General features: G+C 38.8%; 1 protein-coding gene across 2 annotated transcripts in view; it reads right to left on the reverse strand.

Moving 5' to 3' along the window:
• The window catches only part of SSH2 (slingshot protein phosphatase 2), a 303,418-nt gene that overhangs the window by 239,966 nt on the left and 45,757 nt on the right, over positions 1–17,695 (reverse strand). The window lies entirely within an intron of this gene.

Raw genomic sequence — 17,695 nt, forward strand, 5'->3', positions numbered from 1 at the left:
GCAGGAGAATTGCTTGAACCCAGGAGGCAGAGGTTGCAGTGAGCCGAGACTGTGCCACTGCACTCCAGCTTGGGCAACAAGAGTAAAACTCCATCTCAATCAATCAATCAATCAATAAAATACTAAAACAACCCAGTAAGGTTACACACTCCAAATTCATATGAATGAAGTCTAAGTGGCAGGGTAGATATAGAGATTTTAATTCAGGCTCTTATAGAAATACTCATACTTTTTCACAGTATCTCTCCTTGTCCTTCTAAGTCTTCTATTGCAACTAACAGTGATAAGATTTAAACATTTTGCTTATCATTCTTTGAATGTTCACTTGATCACATCTCAGATCCCATACAAATGCCACATTACTTGCAGCTGCAAATTCACACCCTCACACAGAGATAATCTGAATATTTACTTAAAAAAAAAAAACAACAATAAACCCTGTCCTCTCCTTGAGGTAGTTTTGTTTGTTTGTTTGTTTGTTTGTGTTTGTATTTTTTCCCTTCTCTTTTTCTAATATAATCAGCTTCCCTAAAAGGGCATGTTTCTGAAATGAGAGAAAAAAATCCTCTAAGCAGTGATTCTCAGTGTGGTCTCCAGACCAGCAGAATCACCTGACAACTTGCTAGAAATGCAAATTCTTGGGCCCCACCCCGATCTACCAAATAAAAATCTGGTGTAGCACCCAGAAATGTGTTTTTCACAAGCCCTCCAGGTAATTCAGATATAAATTAAAGTTTCAGAACCACTGGTCCAAAGCATTTGCTTCTGTATATAGCACTTAAATCACTGCATTAAAACTAGAATGGTGGAATCCTATCATTCCTATGAAAATAGGCAGTGGGTCTCCAACTTCCAATGACTTCTCCAGGCACTGAAGAAACAGTTTCTCTACAACTAAGTTGAAATAAGAGATAAACGTCTTCTCTATTATACATACTTGACTCAGATACAAAAACAGACTTAATATTCTAAAATGGTAAGTCTACAATTAAAATAAGTATGAAGTAATTTCTGCAACTTAAGATTAATACAGTACCACAATTAAATCACTGCTGCTGTGTGGAAAGATAACATTTATTTTAACATTAGAGCTTGGAGGTAAGAAAAAGAATCAGCAGTTTAAACTCAATTTGGAAATTAGAGATCCCCAGTAGGAAAGCTTTACAACCCAGTTTCCTATCCAGTCTGTAAAATAAACAGGGAGGACTTGGGATTCAACCTCTCCCTGGCAGATAATTTGCTGAGAGTAAACATGCACTGTATCATTTGTCAGGGCTCTAAGGAACTTCTAACCCTAGTTTAAAGAAGAATCATGGATACCAAGAGGAAATCAGAAATACTCTAAAAAATCATTCCTTGAAAGGGAAGAAGACTTTGCTGACCTTAATTCCTATCACAGATTTCACTGAACCCAAATGGGGTTTGGTTTCATAATTTAACCTATGAAAGACAGAGATAGTTGAAGCTGAAGAGAAAATAGCAATGGGACCTGGAACAAAGTCTAATTGTGATTAATTAAAAATTAGTGTCTTCTAAAGACTACCAGAAGATGAAGAACAATAAATTTACAAATATCAGAAATAAGGGAGCAGGCCGAACGTGGAGGCTCACGCCTGTTATCTCAGCACTTTGGGAGGCTGAGGCGGGCGGATCACCTGAGGTCAGGAGTTCCAGACCAGCCTGGTCAACATGGTGAAACCCTGTTTCCACTAAAAATACAAAAAATTAGCCAGGCATGGTGGCGGGCACCTTGTAGTCCCAGCTACTCAGGAGGCTGAGGCAGGAGAATCACTTGAACTCAGGAGGCGGAGGCTTCAGTGAGCCTAGATCGTGCCACTGTACTCCAGCCTAGGTGGCAGAGTGAAACTCCATCTCAAAAAAAAAAAAAAGAAAAGAAATAAGGAAACAAAGGAGACTATGCTGGAAGAATGTGAAACCAGTTTAGAAAAATCAATTAATTGGAAACAGTACAAAGATCATTTAGAAATTTATATGTAGATATTGAATTATGTTTTCTCAGAGAAACATTCCTAACCAATGCTTAGATTCCTAAACTAGCAACTGATACCAAAACTACCAAAAGCAAAGTGAGGTTATCTCCAGTGAGATGCAAAAGCAGTCGTTCATATGTACAGGTTATTCGGTTTACATAGAGGGCTGCTACTTGTATTTGATCAACACCTATATAGTGTAAAATGCACACTAAGTTAGGTACTATGACAGATTCTGAGAAGTAATCATCCACAAAAAAGAACAAGTTAATAAACAAGTTTATAAAGACAGGGAAAAGCCAAGGAGCCAGTGGTAGATGTTCACTCCTGTCAGAAAACCCATGAAAAGAACAATGAGAAAAAAAATGGCAACAGCATCTCAGAACTTCTAGACCTAGAATATCAGGACACAAAAAAGAGTTTTGTGAGTTTAGAGTTATGTGTCTAGTTGCCAATTAAATGGCCAAGGAGAATTGAAATGTAATTCATAGAGAGGCTGGTTTGTCTCTCCTTAGGCAAACCAAGTATTATATTATTTTCCATTTTGAGTTAGGCTTCTGCTATTAACAAGTTAGCTGCCTATTTCCCTCCTGTTCTGTGTAGGAGTTTTATTTATTTTATTTTTATTTTTAGAGACAGGGTCTCGCTCTGTTGCCTAGGCTGGAGTGCAGTGGCGCCATATTGGCTCACTGCAAACTACATCACCAGGGCTCATACGATCCTTCCACCTCAGTCTCCTGAGTAGCTAAAACTACAGGCCATGTGCCACTATGCCCAGCTAATTTTTTGATTTTTTTTTTTTTTTTTTTTTTTTGCAGAAATGGGGTCTCTCTGTTGCCCAGGCTGATTTCAAACTCTTCGGCTCAAATGATCTTCCTGCCCCATCCCAGAGTGCTGGGATTATAGGCATGAGCCAACATATCTAGCCCTGTGTAGGAGTTTTTAAAAGATCAGTCCTGTCAACTTCATGAGGTAACAGTAGGCTGGCAAAACAAGGAGATACTGCAAGGTTAATTCTGTGTATACTGAAAGCACGTAGTTCTTTTGACCTCCATTCACTTGTAAATCACCTTACATATTATTTTTACAGTTTTTAAAACTGTAGCATTCTAGTTATTTATTTCCCTCCTCAGACCAATATATGAGAGCTATCTGTGATTTAAATACAACCATCAACTTCCCCCAGCCCCAGCCACACAAACACTTAACAAAAAAAATCTGTGTAGCTTGATTTGGGACCTGGGCTATGAAAGTAAATTAGGTTTTAGAGATGCTAAGGTGTGTATCATGTAATATGATCACTGCATGTGTGCAAAGAGGTGGAGTTCTGCTATTTCCTTACCGAATGAAGGTTTGAAGAGCAAAAGGCAGCTATTTTAGAGAAACTAAGGAACTTCAGAAAGGCATTTGAAGAAAAGAAAACACTGAGTAAGAAAGGAGAGAAAAGCATCCCTTGAACATTTGTCTGGGGATGTATGCCAGGAAAGAAAGACAAGTTCAGAAAGATCGCTGTTACTTAGACTACCAAGGTAGGTGTCAGATGATTGTGAAAAGAGCCTATTTCCTCGCTAGTAAAGAGCTCTATTCCTTCTTTAATAAATAAGAGCTGAAAGATTTAGCTCTAGTATTAGAAGAGGAACTTAGATTGATATCAAGGAAGGCTAGAGATATCTAAAATTAAGATCTACCAGGCTGAACTGGGGGTAAAGTGAGTGATGGTCTTGTATTTGTAATTAATTTCCTATATAGCATTCTGACCACAAGATGTCCTCACACTGTAGCAAGGTCATTTTTGTATTCTAACTGATTAAGTGCACTATGATGAGAGAAGCTGCCTAGAAGGAACTAAGTGAAAGCTTGTAAACCTCAGGTATAATCTTTCAGATATTCATTCCCTATTCTTTGGAGAAACAGTTATACCAATGATTAAAACTATCTGAGAAGAATATCACCAGAATAACTCTCTAGGGCTCTTCTTCCCTGATCTAAACCCTTGACATGTACTAAAAACTCAGTCAATTTTGGGTACAGCGGAGGTAGTACCTACCCCTCAAGATCCTTAAATCCATAAAATTGTTAAAGATGAGAGAAGCCCAATTTTGTCCTAGTCTGCCTTTCTTCTCGGTCACTCACATTTCAGTAGCCAACACCATAGTGAGGTTGCCAAGCGCCTTGGGAACCGTAATGGAGGCAGAAGACAAGGTACTCACATAAAATTTAGTTCCCAGCTGGGTGCGGTGGCTCATGCCTGTAATTCTAGCACTTTGGGAGGCCGAGAAGGGCAGATTGCCTGAACTCAGGAGTTTGAAAGGAGCCTGGGCAACAAGGTGAAACCCCATCTCTACTAAAATACAAAAAATTAGCTGGGTGTGGCAGTGTGCGCCTGTAGTCCCAACTTCTTGGGAGGCTGAGGCAGGAGAATTGCTTGAACCTGGGAGGAAGAGGTTGCAGTGTGCCGAGATCGCGCCACTGTGTTCCAGCCTGGGCAACAGAGCAAGACTCCATCTCAAAAAAAAATATTCAGTTCCCACCAGAGAATACTTGGAAGAAGCTCTGTCACATATTGGTCATGGGCCTGCAGAATCCTCCCCATTCCCCTGGATGGGGAGAAAAACAGGCAGACTTTTCAGTCCCTCTCACCCAGCATCATGGAAAATAACCTAGAAAAGTGGGACTTTATGGAATGCTAATAGAGGTAGCTCAGAGCTGATTACAGGTTGAGCAATGTCAGGAAATAAGCAAAGGGATAAGAGTAGAAATGTTTCAAAAAATTCTAGCCACAAAATAGCAATGCCCCAGAGCCAGAGAACAGAGGAGTGAGAGCGTCTAAAGAGAGATGTTTCTCAAAGAAATGAACATTTCTCTAAACTAGTTTCCATCTTAGGAAAAGGATTTTGGAGATGAATTCAGAAATTGCTTCAAGGAACAGATTCCAGAGAGATGGTCAATACAAGGGGTCTTACCTACTAAACCATAATTGGGAGGTGTCATGAGAACCACTGGGGTGAGAAATTCCCAAAAGCTAAAGGGGGATCTTAGTAATCTAGGGGCTTCAGTGATCAAGGAATGCCTCCTACTATCAAGAGTGTTGGCTGCCCGAAATTCAAACCAACCAGACCTTAAAGAGCAGCTTGCTGGTGATTCGAAGCTCATGTTTGAAGTAGGGCTTCAGAGATAGCCACAAGGCTGTCCCCTTGTAGTATCCCTTGCCTGGGATGCTTTGTGTCTTTATGGAGGCCAAAGAGAAACACCTTGGGTCCTTAAGCTTTAGGCCAAAGGGAAGATTCAGGACAAGAATTTAGCCCTAAGTAACAAAAGCAAGAGACTAGAGACTCAAAATAGGAGAGCATCAAGGAAGAGATGAAAGATCAGGGAACTGCCAAGTCACAGGAAAGAATTAACCCTACCCAGGGCAAGAGATTAATAGAGACCCTTGTGAATAAGACCCCCTGATTATCGCCAAAGAAAAGAGTTCCTCTGAAAAGAAAATTGCAGGAAAGAATAAGCTGCTTTTGACAACTTTTTTTTCTCAGAAACAAGACGAAGCGCAGGAAGGTCGCCTGCAGAAATCAAAGTCTGTGTCGATCTCTGCACAGAATGCAGGCCCAGTTGAAACCAGAACTCTCTTCACAGGCAGTAGGAACAGATACTAAAGCATAGGTGTTTATGACAGTCATTGGCCTGATCCTAGAAAAAAACCTGGAGCTTAGGCATGGACTTCCTGCATGGGATACTGGTCAGTACTATTTTTTTTTTCGGGTTTGGTTTTAGGATAGGACCTTGGGTCCCATCCTAGCTTTATGTCTATTAAAAATAAAACTATTTCTTTCGGGCCTGCAATTCTAGGAATTGATTATAATTATGTTAAATGACATTTTCCCAATGTTACTCATTGCAGCATTTATTATAATAACGATATCCTGGAGACTGGTTAAATACATTATGGTATATCTCTATAATGGAATACTATCTGAAATAAATAAAAACAAGGAAGTTTTAGATGTACTAATATGGAAATATTTCTAAGGCAGAGTAGGTTAAAAAAAAAAGCAAAATATGCAATATTGTATACAGTATGTCATCATTAGTGTAAAAAAGAATATGTATGTGTGTGCTTGCATGTCTATGCATAGCGCTTCTACAAAGAGACAAAGAAAACTATTAATATTGTTTGTGAAGAGGAGAACTGGATGGCCAGGGTATGAAAGCAGAGTATGACTTCACTATATACCCTTTATGAAGTTTTGACTTTTGAACTTTGTAAATGTATTACCTAGTTTAAAAAATTAAACAAAAAATAAATCTTAAAATCAAATAATAACAAAAGGACTTCTTTAGCCTTTTAGCAGTAAGCAAGTCCTAGAAAAAGCCAGATTTGATTAAACTCTGACATGTGAGTGAGGATACTGACAAGTGTGTCACACAGGCATCTACTACTGGGGTCTATGTGAACTTGTTTGGAGATCTTGAATACTCATAAATCTAAAATCTGTACATGAAATCATTCAGATACTGATTTAGCAAATTTCTAATGAACTGCCATGCCTTCATTGTCTATTTGATAAAAATAAGAGTTTTATCTTAGAGTTTTTCTCTTTATAATCTGTAACTTCTACCTCAATACAAAACAAACAGGCTTTCTTTTAGATGGATATGATACAATTGAAGTCTGCACACCCCAAAGGTCAGAATGGAATCTTTCATGAGTAAACTCTAATTGTAGACAAAGACTCTTCTATATCTGACAACATCATACAGGGCCAACTGAAGCAGTACTAAGACTTTCTGAAGTTGTTATATTCCCTTAAGCATTTCTAAAACTTTTCACATGAGAAAGTACGGAAGGAAAATATGGTATTTTTGGAATGAAACTCTGGCTAACAGGGTTATGGGGCATCTGAGAAGTCACGGGATAGGTCTAACTTTCTCAGAGGGGAAGCTGCAATTGTTGTTTTTTTTTTCCCTTCATTTCCAACATCTGCTCTTAAAATTAGTTCTGCACAAATGTTTGCAGATGCAGAGCAGCTGGTAGTCTTGCCTGCATTTTGCCCATTCGTGGATTGTAAGGAAGTCACTGAAGCAGGGCTATTGAATTTTCCATTTGTGTTCCAATGTTTTCAGAGAACTGGCAAATTTATGTTCTGGAACGTTGGACTTAGAATGTTAACATCCTACTGAATACTGGTTAGAGCTTGAGATATTCATAGCAGAATTGAAAGTTTACATCTAATCTCTCAAGGCAACAAGATTTGAAAATATACTCTCTTGCAGCCATTTGTAGGCAATTCCTTTTCATGTCAGTGTGGAATAAAGATATACTGTTCTATTTATATTAGTGCTTTCTGAATCATTTGATTTTTAAAATAAATGAGGAAAATAAACATGCTCTACTTAATTAATCAAAAATGCAAAATAAAATAAGCTCTACTTTCATCTTTCAGACTGGCAAAGATAAGAGACTATAAATGTTTCCAAACCTGGGAAAAGTGAAAGAGGAACTCTCACATACTAATGTCTGGGAATGTAAAATGGTAAAATTTTTCTGAAAGTAATATGACATTGTGTCAAAAATCTTAAAGATGTTCATTACCTAATAGTTGATTACAGAATTTAAAGAAATAGAGAGATGTATAAATATACAAAAAATATTCCCTATTTTTTTTCTTATATTACATATATCAGCTCAAATGTTCAACAACAGGTGAATAATTACATTGTAGCATACTGAAATGAGTTACTGCCCTTAGTACAACATAGGGAACTCTTATTTCAGCCAAATCCTTTAATAAGCCTGATTGATTTTGTTAAATGGAAAAACACTGATGGAAAGCAGTGGTCTATTAGACATTATGATTGTTCTTTGTTTTTCAAAGTTATTAAAGGGTTAAATTATTTCTTTTGTATTATGCACAGGTTTGTTTTTAAACTAACTTCAGTTCTAATTCTTGAAAATGGAGAGTTTACAGCTTTCAATTTGTTTTAGAATCTTATGGAATTGGTGACTATTATTATTATTACCCAGTGGCCATAACAGCACAGTATAACATCAACAGGAACTCTTGACTCCCATTCAAGAATCAAAATACAACAGTAATATTAAAAAGAGTGTATATCCCTATTCCTAGAGACGACATTAAGAAAGAAAGAAATCTCCCTCCCTCCCAAAAGAGAATAATGATATTTACAAAAGGTTAAGTGGCTACAGGAACAATAACTAAAACAGGCATAGAAGTCCTAGCATGGTGGCTTACACCTATAATCCCAGCATTTTGGGAGGCCGAGGTGGGAAGAAAGTTTCAGGCCAGAAGTTTGAGACCAGCCTGAGCAACACAGCAAGACCCCCATCTCTATAAAAATAAAAAATAAAAATTAAAGGCAGAGGAGCTAGTGGTCTCGTAACAAGGTGATATGGAGTACAGAAGAAGGAGGGTTTATAGGTGGATATTCCTGGTAGCGTAAAAAGTATTTTTGGGGCTGGGTGGGGTGGCTCATGCCTGTAATTCCAGCACTTTGGGAGGTGAGACAGGTGGATAGCTTGAGTCCAAGAGTTCAAGACCAGCCTGGGCAGCATGGTGAAACCCCGTCTCTACTAAAAACACAAACATTAGCTGGGCATGGTGCTGCATGCCTTTAATCCCAGCTACTCAGGAGGCTGAGGCATGAGAATCACTTGAACCCAGGAGGCAAAGGTTGCGGTGAGCCAAGATCATACCACTGCACTCCAGCCTGGGCAACAGAGTGAAACCTGGTCTCAAAAAAAGAAAAAAAAAAAGTATTTTTTGGTACAGTAAGGTGAAAGTAATAGAACTCTGAAGTGCTTCATGTTAGAAAGAACAATTTTTAAAATTAACTTTGCTAAGTTTTAGAGCTACGGAGTTAACGAGGCAAGCAAGCTAACCTGCAAGCAAAACAAAATATCCATAGTTACTTATGGGTTACCTAAAAAGCCAAGAGAAATAGAATTGGGTAGGATTGGTTTTAATACGACTTTTTAAATAAAAGAACTTTAAGATGTACATCTAACTGAAAAATCTCCAAAGAGGCCAGGCGCAGTGGCTCACACCTGTAATCCCAGCCCTTTGGGAGTCTGAGGCAGGCGGATTCCATGAGGTCAGGAGTTCGAGACCAGTCTGGCCAACATGACGAAACCCCATCTCTACTAAAAATACAAAGACTAGCCGGGTGTGGTGGCGCACGCCTATAATCCTAGCTGCTCAGGAGGCTGAGGCAGGAGAATCACTTGAACCCGGGAGGTGGAGGTTGTAATGAGCTGAGCTTGCGTCACTGCACTCCAGCTTGTGAGACAGAGCCAGACTACGTCTCCAAAACAAAAACAAAAAAACTCCAAAAAAATACATGGAACAAACATATGGAGAAAAGAAATATAAAAAACAAAGCCACAAATCCAGAAGAAAGGTTGAGCTGTAGCATCATCACCTACCAAGGCAAACATCAATCAACTTTTACTATTGGTATAGGACATAGGACCTGAATAGAGCAAATTTAAATTAATTGGAAATCCCCATCTAAGGGAAAGTTTCCTTCCATTTTCCATTCCGTTTTTAGAAGAGGTTATAGACAAGAACAGAAATTGCTATCAGTGACTGACTGACTTAAACAAGCTTCTAGGGAAAGTTCTTGGCACATGAGATATTTGGTCAAGGTTCCTCCCTTTCTACATTTATTTTCCCTTAAGAGGGAAGTGTTCAAAATAATATTTGGTTTCCAGAAAAGTTTATTAATAGGCTAAAGAAAGATATTTTATTAAAAGGGGTTTTCAGGCTGGGTGCAGTGGCTCATGCCTGTAAACCCAGCACTTCAGGAGGCTGAGGCAGGTGGATCGGACGGGCTCAGGAGTTTGAAACTAGCCTGGGCAACATGGCAAAACCCCATCTCTACAGAAAATACAAAAATTAACTGAGCATGGTGGTGCGTGCCTGTAGTCTCAGCTACTCAGGAGGCCAAAGTGGGAGGATAGCTTGAGCCTGGGAGGTAGAGGTTGCAGTTAGCCAAGATTGTGCTACTGCACTCCAGCCTGGGTGACAGAGCAAGACTCTGTCTCAAAAAAATGGGGAGGGGGTGGGTGGGTTTCAGATTAACACGTTTAACTTACAAAATAAATTTGGTTTTATAAATAAATATTTTTATATGGTTGGGCTTTGTGTCCCCACCCAAATCTCATCTTGAATTGTACTCCCTATAACCCCCATAAGGGAGAGAGCAGGTGGACTTAATTGAATCATGGGGGCAGTTACCTCCATGCTGTTCTCATGATAGTGAGTGAGTTCTCATGAGATCTGATGGTTTTATAAGGGGCTCTTCCCCATTTTGCTTGGCACGTCTCCTTCCTGTCACCTTGTAAAGAAGATGCCTTGCTTCCCCTTTGCCTTCCACCATGATTGTAAGTTTCCTGAGGCCTCCCCAGCCATGCTGAATTGCGAGTTGATTAAACCTCTTTATAAATTACCTAGTCTTGGGAATGACCTTATAGCAGCATGAGAACAGACTAATACTTTAATTATTTACAAATAAATAATTAAATTGCCTTTATGAGCTGTGAAAAGAACATGGAGATGCAGAATTCTCTGTGATTGTCAGATAACATCTAACTCAGTCAGAAAATTAAATTAATTATAATGCTGCAGATTTTCAAAAGATTGGGCTGGTCCTGAGCCCTCTTTTCTCTCTCTATAACTTTCCCCCAAGTGATCCCATTAGTCCCAGGACTTTAAATATCAGCTATTTGCTGGTGACTCTCAAATGTACAGATGCTCCTCAACTTACGAGGCTAAGTTCCGATACAGTCAAAAAAATCATAAAGTCATAAAATCATTAAGCCAAACCATGGTAAGTTGGAGACTGTCTGTATATCACTCTCTCTAAACGCTGAACTCATATATTCAACTATGTGTCATCTCCACTGAGAGTCTCACAGGCATCTGAAACTTATCATGTCAGAACTATACTCCCCATTTCAGCTTCCATTCTCTCCCCATAAGCCTGCCCAGGACTAGTATTTCTTATCTCAGAAAGCAATGCAAACACACACCTCAGTTGCTCTAATCAGAAATCTAAAGTGACCCTTGACCCTTTGCCTCAAGCCTCCTGTCCAGCTTATCAGTAAGCCCTGCAAGTTCTATATGCAAAATATATCTTAACTTTATATAACTCTTGTCATCTCCGAGTATCACCTGTTATCTGCAATTGCCTCCCTACTGGCCTCCTCCTTCTTTCCACCCTTATCTCCTATAGTCTCTTTTCCACACAGCATCCAAAAATATCTTTTGAAAGCACAAACGTGGTCACTCCCATGTTGAAAACCTTTCAGTTGTATTTCCATAGTTCTTGGGGAAAAAAAATCAAAACTTCTTACTATAGTCTGTAAAGCCTCGCATGATGTCATCCTTGCCTACTTCTCCATAGTTTCCTCATTCAGCCCCACTACATTATGATCCAGCCACATTTCCCTCCCTTCAACCTCCTCAAACATGCCAAACTCTCTCCCACCTTGGGGCTTTGAATATGCCTTTTGTTTAAACAGCTCTTTTCCTTTTACCCTATGGTTGGCTCCTACTTACTCTTCAAACTTCACTCGGTATAACTCCATCATGAAGGCCTTGCCTAACATCCAATCTATGTACTGCTCCCTAGTTATTTCAGTCATAGAATTATCATGATTTGTAATTACAAATTTGTACACATGCTTATAATGAAAACTATAAATCACTGATGAAAAAAATTGAAGAGGACACCAAAAAAAAAAAAAAGGAAAGATATTCCATGTTCATGGATTGGAGGAATCAATACTGTGAAAATGTTCATAGTACATACACAAAGCAATCTACAGATTCAATGCAATTTCTATCAAAATACCAATGATATTCACAGAAATAGGAAAAACAACCCTAAAATTTATATGGAACCGTAAAGACCCAGAATAGCCAAAGCTAGCCTAAGAAAAAAAAAAAAAGGAGGAATCACATTACCTGACCTCAAATTATGCTACAAAGGAATAGTAACCGAAACAGCAGGCTACTGCCATGAAAACAGACACCTAGACCAATGGAACAGAACAGAGAATCCAGAAAGAAATCCACACATCTATAGTGAACTCATTTTTGGGAAAGGTGTCAAGGACAAAATTGGATTATTAGATGTTTTCTCCTATAGAGTTGTTTGGAGCTCCTTATGTGTTGTAGTTATTAATCCCTTGTCAGATGGGTAGTTTGCATATATTTTCTTCCATTTTGTGGGTTGTCTCTTCACTTTGTTGATTGTTTTCTTTGCTGTGCAAAAGCTTTTTACCTTGATGTGATCCCATTTGTCCATTTTTGCTTAGGTTGCCTGTGAGTTAAACCTCAAGAACATACATTGGGGAAAAGACAGTCTCTTCAAAAAGTGTGCTGAAAAACTGAATATCCATATGCAGAAGAATAAAACTAGACTTCTATCTCTCACCACATAAAAAAAATCAAACATAGATGGATTAAATAATTGAATCTAAGACCTCACACTATGAAACCACTACAAGAAAACATTGGGGGAACTCTCCAGGACATTGGACTGGGCAAAGATTTCTTGAGTAATACCCCACAAGTACAGGCAACCCAAGTAAAAATGGACAAATGGGATCACATCAAGGTAAAAAACTTCTGCACAGCAAAGAAAACAATCAACAAAGTGAAGAGACAAGCTACAAAATGGAAGAAAATACATGTAAACTACCCATCTGACGAGGGATTAATAACTAGAACACATAAGGAGCTCCAAACAACTCTACAGGAAAAAAAGTCTAATAATCCAATTAAAAAATGGGCAAAAGACTTGATAGACATTTCTCAAAAGAAGACATACAAATGGCAAACAGGCACGTGAAAAGGTACTCAACGTCACTGATCATCAGAGAAAAGCAAAAACTACAATGAGATATCATCTCAGCCCAGATAAAATGGCTTTTATCCAAAAGACAGACAATAATGCATGCTGGTGAGGATGTGGAAAAAAGGGAACCCTTGTAAACTGCTGATGGGAATGTAAATTAATACAACCACTATAGAGAATAGTTTGGAGGTTCCTCAAAAAACTAAAAATAGAGCTACCATATGATCCAGCAATCCCACTGCTCAGTAGATACCCAAAAGAAAAGAAATCAGTATATCAAAGAGGTATCTGTACTCCTATGTTTATTGCGGCACTATCTACAATAGCCAAGATCTGGAAGCAACCTAAGTGTCTATCAACAGATGAATGGATAAAGAAAATGTGGCCCTTATATACAATGGAGTACTATTCAGTCATTTAAAAAATGAGATTCTGTCATTTGCAACAACATGGATGAAACCGGAGGTCATTACTTTAAGCGAAATAAGCCAGGCACAGAAAGACAAACATCTTGTATTCTCATTTATTTATGGATCTAAAAATCAAAACAACTGAACTCATGGAGATAGAGAAGGATGGTTAACAGAGGCTGGGAAGAGTAGCAGAGAGGTGAAGGGGAGGTAGGGATGGTTAATGGGTACAAAAAAAAAAAAAACTCAGAATGAATAAGACCTAGTATTTGGCTGAGCAGGGTGGTTCACACCTGTAATCCCAGCACTTTGGCAATTAGGCAGACTGCTTGAGTCCAGGAGTTTAAGACCAGCCTGGGCAACATATTGAGACCCTGTCTTTACAAAACATTAAAAAATTAGCCAGGCATGGTGGCTTATGCCTGTAGTCCCAGCTACTTGGGAGGCTGAGGTGGGAGGATTGCCTGAGTCCAGGAGGTCAAGGCTGCAGTGAGCCAAGATCACGCCACTGCACTCCAGCCTAGGTGACAGAGCAAGACCTTATCTGGAAGAGAGCAAAACAGGGTGACTACAGTCAGTAATAATTGTACATTTTAAAAGAACAAAGAGGCCGGGCACGGTGGCTCATGCCTGTAATTCCAGCACTTTGGGAGGCCAAGGAGGGTGGATCGCCTGAGTTCAGGAGTGCGAGACCAGCCTGACCAACATAGAGAAACCCCATGTCTACTAAAAATACAAAATTATCTGCGTGTGGTGGCACATGCCTGTAATCCCAGCTACTCGGGAGGCTGACGCAGGAGAATGGCTTGAACCCGGGAGGCGGAGGTTGCAGTGAACCGAAATCGTGCCATTGCACTCCAGCCTGGGTAACAAGAGCGAAACTCCATCTACTGCTACAGATAAAGCAAGCTTCATGAGGAAATTATGCCTGGTTTATTCATCAGTGCATACTTATTGCCTAGCACAGTGTGTGACATATAGTTGATGCTCAAAATATATGTTTAGAATAAATAAATCAATGGATGAAGATTTTAAAAAAACAATTGGAGAAATAGATGGAAGCAAAGATCAAATAAGTATAGACTACAAATCTCCCTTATTACCTTATTCAGCACTCATATTTCTTCTAGATTTCCACTATCGTAGATATTCCATATTAAATAATGAGTTACTAGTCATAGTATTACCATAAGGCATATGCAACAAAAAGAAAATCCAGCTGTGTCCTACTAAATATACTATGCTATGATTGTAATAAGCAAATTAATGGTATAATATGAAACTCAAGATCTCAATTGTTTAATTTTCTGAGCTATATAAAAAATGGATAGGCAGAGAAACAAGCTCAAAGCAGCAAGTGAATAACAGAAAAAGTCTGGTTCAAGATTCATTGATATTCTGAAGTCAATCACAGGAAAACTTAACAAATACAGCACTGTGTTATTTGTCACAGTTATACAAACTGCACAAATTGGTGGCTAAATTATATGACTTCCCCCCACATCTCTTTTCTGTACTTTTTATTTTTTAAAATGTGTCCAGAAGTATATGGTTTTAAAATTCCATGGTAAAAAGTCCAAGAGCTGAAATATCATGACCATATTTTCCAAACAAAAAAATCAGAATGTTGACCTATTTTAAACTAAGAATACTGAAAATCCATAATATAGTTTAAGTATTATCATTTCCATATTACAGATATACACGGACTTAGCCATGTTATCTATCCAAGATGAGTGATAAGTATAAGAGGCAGAATCAGTATTTAAACAGGTTTTTCTTATTCAGAGGCTAATGCTGTTTCCACTTCTCTACAGTGCTTTCTGTTTTTTTTTTTTTTAAATAAACTTTATTTTTTAGAGAATTTTTAGGTTCACAGCAAAATTGAACAGAAGGTGGACAGATTTCCTATATAGCCCCTGCCTCCACACATGCATATAGCCTCACCCATTATCAACATCTCCTATCAAAGTGGTACATTTGTTACAATTGATGTGCTGCTCATTTTCTCATTCATTCCAATATGAACTGAATGCCTACTAGGTGTTATTGTGAACAAATGGATATTAGAAAGAAAATACAACTCTTCCCTAAAGTTAATAAATACTCCCCAAATCAAACAAAACCTAACCTGAGAGAGAACAGACCACCTGAAACAAAGAAGATCAACTGTCTTTTTCTTTGCGAAGTCTGCTCTAACAGCATGTGACATCCATTTGAGGCTTCCAGTCGGTCAGAAAATCATCAAAACAAGATGCAGTGTTTCCAAATCCCAGTCAAAGCTCATGAAAATTAAGCTGGGGAAAGCATTGCCACAAATTTAATGTTGCGCATACTAAATTTTGACACCTAAAGATATAAGAGACTAGAATGTTAAAAAGATAAAAGATGTTTTCAAAAATTTGTTATAAAATATTTTGCTCATAAGACTCAAAAATAAGAGCAAACCAACTGCAAAGACAACTCCATATACTATATACACATGCTGCTAGGATGAAGAGCCTTCTAGTCATTCATTCGATTATCCATCCATCCATCCATCCATCCATCCATCCATTATCCATTTAGCTAGCTGGCCATCAAACATCATTGAGTGCCTACTACATGTTGGGCACTCTGCTGAACAGTATACAGGATAGAGTGCAGTGACACAATCACAGCTCACTGCAGGCTAGACCCTCCAGGCTCAAGTGATTCACCTCAGTCTGTCGTGTAGCTAGGGCTACAGGCACGCACCACCACGCCCAGCTAATTTTTCTACTTTTTGTAGAGATGAAATATGTTGCCGATGCTGGTCTCAGGCTATGTTGCCTAGGCTGGTCTCGAAATCCTGCACTCCAGCAACTCAACTGCCTCGGCCTGGGATTACAGGCATGAGCCAACACACCGGGCCCATTTCTTCTTTAAACCAGAGGTTGAAAACTGGAAGCTTACAGGAAGAATACTCCCTGTAGAACTGTTCTGTATAACTTTCATGGTATGTATTTTTAATTAATCTGATTTTTAGACAAGAAATATACAGAGACTCCAACAATTCCCTAAGTCTTATATAGGCCCAATTCATATATTCATGCTCCCCGCCTGGCTTTGGCAAGCAAATGAATTCTGACTCTTGCTTTACACTGTGCTGCCTTCTCCAATAGTACAGGCTGAATTAGTTAAGAAACTTACTTCCCTTCCATCCCAATTCTCAAAGGCAAAGGTTTTTTCTTCTCCCTAAGAACACTACCTCATATTTGAGTAATACTTTCATAAAAATAACATTTTTTGTGTAGGACATTTTATAAAGATACAAAGATAAATGAATTTGCTCATGGTTACAAAGCCAACTAGGGCTAGACCTGGGGATTCCTGGCTCAGAACCGGGGTCTTTTTATTAATATTAAGCCTTGAGCCCAAAGGACCAAACAGTATATCCCATAACAATTCATTTATGGTTCAATTCTTTCTTTCCAGAAAAATATTTATATCAAACTAAAATGAACATACTGAATTCTGAATAACATCTTTCATAGGTATAAGGAAATCTAAAAGATATGGAGTAGTATCTATGTGCCCATTATATATTCTAAATTGTGATTAATGCCTTCAAATACAAACATGTTAACCAATTATCACAAATGAAATGTAAGAATAACAAAGTGACTAAAGACTTTTTAAAGAACTAAAGATTAGAAACTAGAATTTGATACACTGCCAGCATCTGTACATGTGACGTATTGAAGATTTCCCAAACCTCAGTTATAGTAGCTATAAAATAAGTTTGTGATCAGTTGGCCACCAAAGAATAGTAGGATAGTTTTTCAGTGAAAAGGAGAAATAAATATCCTTATATTAAATGCAGTTAGGGAATTGTGAACAATCTGTAGTGCCTATTTTCCTTCCTTCCTTCCTTCCTTCCTTCCTTCCTTCCTTCCTTCCTTCCTTCCTTCCTTCTTCCTTCCTTCCTTCCTTCTTCCTTCCTTCCTTCCTCCCTCCCTCCCTCCCTTCCTTTTTCTTCCTCTTTCTTTTTCTTTTCTTTCTTTCTTTTTCTCTCTCTCTCTCTTTCTTTCTCTCTTTGTTTTTCCCAAGACAGAGTCTTGCTCTGTCACCCAGGCTGGAGTGCAGTGGCACAATCTTGGCTCACTGCAACCTCTGCCTCCCAGGTTCAAGCAATTCTCCTGCCTCAGCCTCTCGAGTAGCTAGGATTATAGGCGCCTGCCACCGCACCCACGTAATTTTTGTATTTTTAGTAGAGATGGGGGTTTCACCATGTTGGCCAGGCTGGTCTCGAACTCCTGACCTCGTGATCTGCCCGCCTTAGCCTCCCACAGCGCTGGGATTACAGGTGTGAGCCACTGCACCCGGCCCACTACCACACCTGGCCCTATTTTATTAATAAAATGAAATCATTATGAAAAGTACACTGGGGAG

Source organism: Theropithecus gelada, chromosome 16 (genome assembly GCF_003255815.1).
Source record: "Theropithecus gelada isolate Dixy chromosome 16, Tgel_1.0, whole genome shotgun sequence".
NCBI lineage: Eukaryota > Metazoa > Chordata > Mammalia > Primates > Cercopithecidae > Theropithecus > Theropithecus gelada.